The 9,431-nt window shown below is 32.6% G+C and overlaps 1 long non-coding RNA gene across 1 annotated transcript; it reads left to right on the top strand.

Moving 5' to 3' along the window:
* The first annotated feature begins 1,731 nt into the window (after positions 1 to 1,731).
* LOC116338830 lies at positions 1,732 to 2,876 on the top strand. Its single transcript, XR_004200928.1, has 6 exons — positions 1,732 to 1,845; positions 1,910 to 1,940; positions 2,034 to 2,116; positions 2,360 to 2,428; positions 2,492 to 2,515; positions 2,699 to 2,876. It is a non-coding gene; the product is annotated as an uncharacterized LOC116338830 (long non-coding RNA).
* Positions 2,877 to 9,431: the final 6,555 nt, after the last annotated feature.

Consider the following 9,431-nt stretch of genomic DNA (forward strand, 5'->3'; position numbering starts at 1 on the left):
TCATTTGTCACTTGGACCGTTCGGTTTCACATATCATATTTATTGGGAAACAGAATAGATGAGACTTTTTTGTTTTTTGAAATATTTTTTCTTCACATATTACGCATCATATTTTGCCGAAAAAGCAACGACTACGATCGCAAAAATATGGCCGTGTCAATTTACAGGCGTGAAACATTTATGAAATGAAATGAGCATACAATTTAATCACACCTATGATAGTTGAATATTTGTGTCAAAATATGGTTTTGATTGTACGGAATATTTTTGTTTGGTTTGATATTTTTTAACTGCTTTTCTGCGAGTTGAAGAGCAAACCTCTATGTACAATCATCAGTTTGCATAACATTGAATGGAACAAAATTCGGTTGGTAGATCGTAGAAAAACACCTGCCTCATTCTCAATTAGTGATGGTTTTTTCCTATCTGAATAGCGCTAGCTATTCGCAGCGTCTGTACAGCATTGCTGCCCAGATGCTGAATCGAAGCGGTTGCCGCACGCGTTTTGTACCACACAACATATTGTCATATAGTCTAAGTAGCCAGTGAGCTCACAGAGTATGATACACTAATACCATAGTCAGTATACAAACGCATGTCGAACAGAGAACGAACGCGAACGTATATGCATGCTCTGTGTGGTACAAACGAAGTGTGTTGCGCGTGCGGTAACCGCTACGATTCAGCATCTGGGAAGCAATGCTGTACAGGCGCTGCGAATGGCAGATAGAAAAAAACCATCACTTTCCTCAATACAAAGCGCCATTTAAATAAAATAAATAAGAGTGATAATACTTATGAAAATCGAAAAAAAATTATATTTTTTTCTCATTTTCATCGATTTTGAGTTATCATTAAGGAATTTCATTTAAGATATTTGTTACCACACAACACGTGAAAGTTCCCAGAAGTTTATTAAATTTTCGAACTCACGATAATGGTATTTCACACACGATGAGCCCACTGACAAACGTCTTCGTACAGTAACGCCACAAACGATAATAGACGGTGAAGTTTTAAAACGGTGTTTCAACACCAGCTATTGCTATTGTCTTACAGAGTATACTACGATTTAACGTTGTGCGTGAATGCGTTTTTACATCTAACTGCTTAGTTGTACTTGTTGAACGTCGAATCGATTGTGGCGCTAGTGTACGTAAACAATCATCTAAAATTATAATAAAGCGCTCACTGTGTAGATATTTCATTTGGAATTTATTCTTTGCTTATTAATTATTGTTTTTGAATTATAAATTGTAAATTCTGAGCAACAACATTATTCAAAAACATACGCCAATTTCTCACTCACGTCATTGTGACGAGCAATGATCTGTTTTAGGTCCCAAAATTTTGGCTAATCGATGTAATTCATCTGCAAGTAGATGAATTGTTGTTATAATTATAATGATCATTAATGATCGAACATATGATATTATATAGCAGAGAATAGAATGTAGCTATAGTAATACTTTATTGTGAATGTGTACAAATCGAAATGTGTACAAATAGTAACTATTGATAGGCACTGTTCATATAGTATTAGTATGTTGGTAGCGTTTTCTAATCTCTGTTATATAGTAAATAATAAATAATCGAACATATTTTATTTATATTTTATTATTTGATAATTGGGTTGCTTACGTTCTTTTGAAATGGAATTAAGATGTGAATTGTCTAAAATGAATGACAAGACACGACTAAAGCAAAACTAAAAACACACGTTGTTGAGGATCGATAATCCGTATAAATATTGGTTTTTTGCTTAGTGTCAATTTAATACCGTATTCTATCTTAAGTGATATAATGAAGTTCACAGCTCTATTTTTGGCTATAGTTTTGACATTGGTAGTTCTGTGTGATTAATGAAAATAAATATGTTTTAATTGTTTTTTTTTTTAATTACTGACAGGCCCTTTTGATGGTCAGTGAGGCAGAAGCAGGTGGGTTATTTGAAACAGCTTTCACTGCATTTTAGATTTAGACATTCAAAATTTCACATTTTTCTTCAATTTTCATTTCTTCGCATTGATCAGGAGGTGACTTCAAGAAATGTGAAGAAAACCTATTAATTTAATGTAATTTGTCAATTAATTAGGAAAGCGCAAGCTCAAAAAGAGTTAGTATTTACAACCAATTTTGTTTTTATGAAATTCTCTTTTTTTGAATTGTGATAATATTTTATAAAATAACAGTTCCATATCATCAAATCACTAAAAAAATGTCCTTACCTTGGTTAATTCTGTATGCAACCAATTGCATGTGACATTTTCATGTTTCAGTGTGATGATGATTTGTGAATTTTTTCCTCAAAATATGATTAGTACGATTTTGATAATATTCAAATTTTATTTCTTATAAGCATTGGAGTTCTAGAAGCGGAAGTATATGAATTATCTCAACAGATGAGCAACGCAGAGACAGCTGAAAGGTATTTAATTTTGATTTTACAAATTTGATTTTATTTTAATAATCTTGTGTTGATTGTAAACAGGAAAAAAGAGTTGGTGCAAGAAAAGTAAATATTCACTTAAAATATGATACCTTTTAATCGCATATCTAAATGTTCTTTTATTAATTCTTAAATTTATGGTTAATAGAGAAGATAAACAAAACCAAATTGTGTTAGAAAAATTATATGATATTTTGATATACTTAGATATCTGCAATTAGGTAACCAAATTTAATTTAATAAATACAGGAAATTGTACATGGTAATTGGAGGATTGAAATAGTATAATTCCCAGTAATCGACAGACGAATGAAGGTCAAATATGCAAAACCATAGAAAAATTATATTTTGTTTAATCGCTTGATTTCCAATATTCAAAATGTTAAAATTTCCAAATAATAATAAATGAATGTGGTTGAAAAGTGTATTTTATATTTTTTTAATTTGATATTTTTGTTATTCATTTCATTTATAATTTTGAGACATTTGAATTTGATAAATTTAACAAAAAAACATCACATGATGTTGAAAAGAATGTTAAATTCACTTAAATTACTTTAAGTTTCTGGAAAGGCTCAAAATTTCCAGCGAAAGCTACAATCATTATCCAGCGTGATCAAAAATTTCGGGAAAAACAAAATTTCATTGTTGTATAAGTTGACTTTTAAAAGTCCTGCGTTAAAAAGCAATTTGCACGCAAAGAGCGTACAATTTGGTTCAAGGGGCATTCGTCAGAGTTTTGTTTGAATTTTGAATTTAATTCATTGTCATGTACGAAATTATAATGCAGCAAATCGACAGAACAATAATTTGTTTCGTTCGGTTTAGAGTTCAATATGTTGATAAAACATTTAACATTGTCACAGTCTGTTGTGACTTGTCTATAATGCCAATATAATGGAATTCGAATTTCTTTGTTTACACAGCCTGTCCTTTCACGACATGACATATATGTGTACAGTGTACACGTGTGGTTGAGATACTTTTTTTTTTGTATTCAACACAAAATTCACTCAGTATAATTGTGTTTGCATTGGGCTTTCTCTTAATGACACATTTCATCCATATTGGTGTTTTTCGATACGCTGTCCTGTCAAATAAAATATATTCATTCAATCGTAGTGTATTTTATGATTTAAGATTGGTTTCGCATTTTAAGGTCGCATTCAGGCCAGCCATGAACAAAAAATGTCGAGCGTCTGAAAAGGAAAAATAAATCGTTAAAACGAGCATAGTAATAGAGCCGTCGTCCTACGTAAAATATGAAAAAAGGAAAAAAAGTATTATTTTTTGCGATCGCATAAATGGACAAGTGTTTGCTTATTTTTTTTATTCCTCACTTTGAGTTTGGTGCACTTAACCACAACAAATCCTGCAAAATCCCTGTACAAGTGTATAGTGATGTAAAACTACGCAATACACACACGAACACATCAATGAGAGACACCAATATCTGAAAGCGGCAAAAAAAAAACTGTTTGGAAAAATAAAATTCGAGTTTGGAATGAACATAAAAATACTACATATTGTGCGACAGAATCCATTCAAACGATTCTCAACGACCCAGCCAAAGTATGGCAGTGCCAAAACACTGCAAGCGAGAGCGAAAGAAAGAGAAAGGGAGAGAAAAAAAATAAAAGCAAATGGCTGTAAAACCAAAGTATAGAAGACTCTCTGATGAAATGCCCGCTCTGTTATGCAATGAAAGAAGTTCATATAAAACGCGATGTATTTTGTGCGACATTTGAGGAATGAATAAAGGCGAGCAAATGAAAGTGCTCTTGTCTAGAGAAAACCAACACAATTCTGATATCGTCGTTCACTCAATTCACTTCTCTCTGTCTTCGCTTCATTTTCAATTCCCTTTCTCTCTTCATCATTTTCTGTGTCTTTCAACCCTGATTTCACATCTGGAATCTCATGGCTATTTCTTTATTAATTCAAGTTTTATTTATCCACATATATATATTATGACAGCAAATATTCCGGCGAAATAACAACATCTTAAGTTTCGTAAATGCTCCTCAAACTGAAAAGTGTTCTCGTTTCTTTTGCGGTCACTCCATTTTTATTCTTGTCGACGAAACTGGTGAATATTTTTAAAGTACACACACCAATGCCAATGGAATATTATGCGATGGAAATAGACACTTATAATATACCGACATACAAGTCGCATTCGAAAATATACGGAATACGTACGTTGACATTATTCAGCATACACGCAACATTCGCCTCAATGAATTCGCATTCAATGAATTTGGGTGTTCACATCGTCATTCGAACACCACTTTATATGAATATAAGTAGTTTGTGAAAGATAAACTCTAGAAAGAGTTTACGGCTCTTACCATAATATGACACACACACACGTACTCACAAAACATTCCGTAAAATGTATTCCTTTCTTTCATTTTTTCTGGCACATGAACTGGTCGCTATGTTCATATTATACTACACACATATATAAACTAATGTGGTATGTTCACTTCAACCATATTACATGAAATAAAGTGAATATTGAAACATATTCGTTTTTTTTTCTTTCTTTTGATAGATATTCGGTTTTTTATTATTTTGCTTGCGCTAAACTAATATGCATAAAAAAACATCCGTTTTTTTACCTTGTTAAAAGGTGGTTTCATGTGATAAATGCATTGTAGAACGAAAATAAAATGCTCGCACCGTTTTCATTCTTTTCGGATCGGACTAAATGCCATTTTTTGTGATGATGTGAAACTTCAAAGGTACAAATATCAAGTGTTAGGAGTGTTTTCGGTTTTCAATCGAGAACCAAAAATTGAAATAGAATTTTCACCGATATCGAAGTCGATGCAAAACACATCAGCATCTCTCTCTCTCCCTCTATCAATCAACCTCTCCCTTTCTCTGGCAATTTCAGAAAGAATGTCAAAATAAGATGAACATGTAACACATATAGAAAGCATCATTGATTGGCAGTGTTATGCAAAGCATATTGTTGCCTTATTTGAGACATTATTCCTCATTTCATTCGGATATCTTTTTTTATTGTTATTATTGTCAAAAATTGAAACTGTAGATATTTCGTGAATTTATTTTCGTTTCATTTTCGATCGCAGAATGGATAAAAGGATCACTATTGGATTTTACGATAGACCGCATTGAAAATGGTGTATATTTTCTACTATCTATCATCTATTCTCATTGATTGGAATTCCGGTGCAAATTGAAGGCATGTTACAGTCCTTTATCATTTCTGATATTATCATTTGTATAATTTTTAGTTTGAAAAAAAAAAAAAAAAAAAAAATACTTATACAGAATTTTGAATAACAAAAAGATCGAGAGTAGGAGAATCAAATACAACTTGTGCCACACGATTTCTACAAATTCATGTGAATCAAAACCTATTTATAAAAGATGCAACAGTTTAAAACTGGACGATAACTTTTTCAATCCGTAAATAATAGCTTTTTCAGTTTTCATCACCATCATAACGCATACCGTATTACAAAAACCATTTGCAATGTGGGACTTCCAAAAAAACACACACCAAATTTTAACATTCCATTCATGATTGCTGAGCCGAAGTGTATGGTCACTTCCACATACAATCTTTTTATGCATGAATGAACGAACGGTTTTTGCTGGGAAAATATATTTCATTCCCGAATGTCATGTAAGTTTTCCATTTATGGGCATGTTCACGGAAACCGCTGTATGAAAGCTGGTAGATTAACTGAGTCGATTTAAGTCAGCACAAAACCAAATCACATTTGCCGACATTTTCGTTGGAAAAACATCCCATGTACAATATATTATTTCGGTAACTTCTGATATTGATTATCTTTGCAAGTAAGTGGCAGCTGCAAAGAAATGCGTGTCTGTATTGTTTACAAATTGAGACAATGTGCAAGTACAGTCGGAAAAGTTGCCGAAATAACAAAAATCAAAGATACTTTACAATCAATATTTTACACAAATTATAAACTTCAATTCGTTAGTTCGATAGACAAACGCCATGTCAAATGTGCATAAAACCAAACTAATTTACAAACAATAAAAGTAAAGTTTACTAGGTATGTCATGGATATTATTTTTTTCAATGAGAGCTAGCAATTTTAACTTTCAACATAAATACATGAGTGCTTTCAACAATATTATGATTTCACTTGGTTGCTATTTGTTTTTTTCTGCCAACCAGATCAAAAGTTTGAACACATGCTTTCTCACTTAACATGTACATTGTCGCCTCTACCATTGTTGAGGGCACAATCAAAAGCAAACTTTTAAAATCTGACTAGTTTAAGCATGCACAATGTTTTTCGACTCTATTTTTTCAGTTTTGTCACACCTTTGCGAAAGCTGGTCGCTAATCACAAAATGTATGGCACAAATAATTCTTCATTTGGTTTGAATCGTTTATCAAAATAGATCAATATTTTTAACTTGTGGTTCATTACATCGAACCAATGCGCATAATTGATGAATATCTTTCGCATAAATTTAATTTCACATGAGATCGAATTAAAAAAAACCTTATAAGACGTTTGGTGTTTCAATAGATACGAAAAATCTTAAAATGTCGGCAAAAGTTCATTGAATTGGGCAATTGATAAACAAAATCGTTTCAACGATAAACTTTATTCGTCCATTACATCAATTAAACGGGAAGCATTATTTCTTATGTTCGGTTGGTTAAAGGTATACATATATATATATTTATATGTACGAATACAAACCTGAATAAAGTTTTTGAAATGCCATCCAACTATTTTACTTCAAACGATGCTACTTTGTGCGTTAAACTGTTTTCAAATTTCTATACACTAATTGCTTACGGTGTTTTAGCTATTAATATTGCGAATAAGTCAAGTCAAGTCAGATGAGACTGCAAATTGACGCATACAATTAAATCATTCCGAATGACTATTGTGAAACTTTAACGAATGTTTTGACTTTGATATTATACTTGTAAGTAATTCAGTTCTTAATATTGATCCGATAAAATGATTGAATACAATTTTGACATTTGTTTGTTCAGCAGCATGGGTGTTAATCGTGTCGCTTGTTGCGATTGTAATAAAATTCATTTTGCCATTTTATTTACAAATGGCACGGATTTTTATGGTATTTGGAGGCGGTTTAAAGAAAATAATAACATGTGAGAGCAATCATAAAAAAGTGAGTCAAATGTAAACGAAGAATCGGCTTTATTGTCTGATACCATTTTGTATCATCTCATCCTCTGACGCGCTTTTTCTATCTTTATGTGCAATTAAATGGATTCTTTATTAAATTGCTTCCGAATCGACAGGCGCATCTATATGTTCTGTTCGTATTCGCCATTATAAAAGTGGCTATGAATTTTTCAATATCGTATGAAACAAGTTTAACGGCAATTCGCACCTTTTTTTTTTTCATGGCGAACAAAAATTCGCATCGCACATGTGAGACTTAAATGTATTCTCCATTGCAAACGGTACCATTATGACTGGAAGGCACAGTGACAACAACAGCATAATACTTATTTTGTTCAAAGCGACGCACTCCATTTATGAAAATTAATCTGGAATGTTGCCTTTTATGGTTCTCTGAGTTTTATGCGACCACCAACAACAGCGTCGTTTTTTATTATTTAATGAAACTTGGTGATAATCTATCGGGCTTCTTGGCTGGTAATCAAGCAAAGATGATGACGATGATGGGGAGATGTCGACGATTTGGTGACGAGAGAGAGAAAGAAAGAAAGGAAAAATGGATTAACCGTGATGAAATTCCAGTGTGAGTGGCAGTCAAACTTTTTACATTTTGGATACAAAGTATTTTTTAATAAATAAAAGCAGCAAAATTATATTCAAAATCGAAAGAATCGTGTCACTTGTAGCTATGGTATGTTCAATTCGTGTGTCGTTCGCTCCCCCTCGCAATGTATTTCAAATCGAATATGACATTCATTTTCGAGCACCTTATGCATTCGGTGTAAATAACGGGCATTATGTAGAATTTTATGGATTCATTTCGTTACTACCATGACAAATCATGTCGTATGCGAATGTATGAGAGTTTTGTGCTCGCATATATCTGAAATTGAAGCGGTGTGTCTGTACGTGTGTGTGTGTGTGTGTGTGTGTGTGTGTGTATATATGTGTTTGGCATTGGATGCCAGCTGCGTGTGAGCATATTTATATGTGAAACGAACTCAATTATCAAGGAGACACAAAATTGAACTAAATGTCACACCTAGCTGCTAACCGCGACACAACATCGTAATACGTATTCATAACCACTTATTTATACATAATTTATATGGTTGCGTATTATTTTGATGTTCGACTCTCGTTCGAGTTTCTGAAAATAACATAAAGTCTAAAACTCATAAACTTTTCTGACGAAAGGTAAACCATATAAGATCAGAAGTGAAAGGTGGCTCTCTCTCTCTCTCTGATCTGAACACACGCAATTCTATACCTGCGTATACATCACAATATATAGACACACACACACATATATATATATTATATATATATCGAGGTGAGCCTCGAAAAAACCGAATCCGACTGAATCGATGTTGTGAATATTTGCAGGCAACACCTATTCATCACATTTCGATATGGTATTAAATTACAATGTACATTTTTACATGTACATACACGTGTGCGACACAACTTCGACACATGCATTTATATTATAAACACAGAGAGACACGAAGCGCGCATAGCGCCCGGTTAAAATACACGAAAAAAAAGAATGTAGAACTACACAATTTATGACAGCAAACATATTGATGAATGACACAAAAACAAGCAGTTTTAATATACATTACATCGTCTTTATAGTTTGTTGGAGAGCCAAAGTAAATTAAATGTATTCGCATTTCTTTTGGTCCGTGTATTCTAGCCGGTTGAAATAAGAGTGTGTCTCATTCTTTTATATTTCTCAAGATATTGAATTAGATTGGATTCAGTTAGAAAGCATATTGTATGTCCGGCTTTCAAGG

Source organism: Contarinia nasturtii, unplaced genomic scaffold (assembly GCF_009176525.2).
Source record: "Contarinia nasturtii isolate CC-2019 unplaced genomic scaffold, AAFC_CNas_1.1 Cnas_scaffold_414, whole genome shotgun sequence".
NCBI lineage: Eukaryota > Metazoa > Arthropoda > Insecta > Diptera > Cecidomyiidae > Contarinia > Contarinia nasturtii.